At 53.6% G+C, this 1,220-nt stretch overlaps 1 pseudogene; it reads right to left on the bottom strand.

The window, feature by feature from the left end:
* Window positions 1–209: 209 nt before the first annotated feature.
* Window positions 210–939, bottom strand: LOC102241612 (annotated as a pseudogene).
* Window positions 940–1,220: the final 281 nt, after the last annotated feature.

Below are 1,220 nucleotides of genomic sequence, written 5' to 3'. Positions count from 1 at the left end.
CCTGTTCGCTTCAGTGCATGGCTGCCGGCCGCCATCTTGGCTGACAGTTAATTTGCATAAGGATATGCTGATTATCCAATGGGAAGGGTAGCGGTCGTACGCTAATTACCATGTTTCTCTTTTATTAGTGTAGATTAACAATCTGTTGACCATATAATAGTACCAAAATAGCCCCGAAAATGGAGCTCAAATTTGATCAAAACAAATCCAGGGTGTGTGACCCTGTACAATTATAAAGGACAGGGAGAAGGAAAAGTCACCCTACAGCTCTATCTGCTCAGGTCTCGCCTGTGAGAGTAGGAACAGGGAGGAGAAATAATCAACATGCATCACTGAACTTGAGAACACTGCTTGGGGCCCCTGGGGCAAAGTCTGTCTCCTGGCTTTCCCCTACTTCCCAGCCAGCTGCTCATAGAGCTTGGGCACATAGTCATCCCATTCCGCCTGGTAACACGTGCCGGCCACTGGGAACCCAAGGTCATACTTTTTGCGGAAAGGTGCCACCTTGAATTTGCCACGGTGGTCTCCAGATCAGTTGCTGAGAATGGGCTCGTCACACTTCAGCGGCTTGGCCTGCGGGTAAATCAGCCAGATATAGCGGTGAAGGCCTGTGCCCTTAGGAGGCTCAGAGCCCACATAATCAGAGAGGATGGTGCCACTGCTGATGTCGTTGCCCTTCATGTTGACCATCAGGAAATGGTGCCATTCCCTAAATTTGGGGTCCTTTCTGCTTGGAGCATCTGGGTCTGTCAAGACCAGGGTGTAGAGTTTACTTGGATCAACGCCATCCCATGAAATACCAGTTGGCCAGTTCTTAACCTGGGTGGGCACCAGCACTTTGCCCAGCTCGTTGACCTCTGCTCCGGAGTATTTGACCTGCAGCGGGTCCACTTCCTGCAGGCTCAGGGGCCCGGACCACTGTCTGAGGTCCACCGACATCATGGGGCAAAGCAGGGACACTGGAGAGATGCAGGGAAACCAGGAGCCGGCCAACAGCACCAACTGGAAGCGGTTTGCAAACAGGCCAGAGACCACGCAAGCCCACTGCCCGGGGGGGGGGGGGGGGAAACAGCCCCCCCCCCGTTCCCCCCCCCCCCACCTTCATGAATTTTTTTTTAATTTGGAAACTAGAGGCCCGATGCATGAAGATTCATGCAAGAATAGGCCTTCCTTCCCCTGGCTGCCGGCACCAGCTTCCCTCCGGGACCTGGGCCTTCGCT

This window comes from Myotis brandtii, unplaced genomic scaffold (genome assembly GCF_000412655.1).
Source record: "Myotis brandtii unplaced genomic scaffold, ASM41265v1 scaffold7, whole genome shotgun sequence".
In the NCBI taxonomy this organism is placed as follows: domain Eukaryota; kingdom Metazoa; phylum Chordata; class Mammalia; order Chiroptera; family Vespertilionidae; genus Myotis; species Myotis brandtii.
The sequence above is the reverse complement of the archived record's forward strand: the minus strand, read 5'-3'. Positions and strand labels throughout refer to the sequence as shown.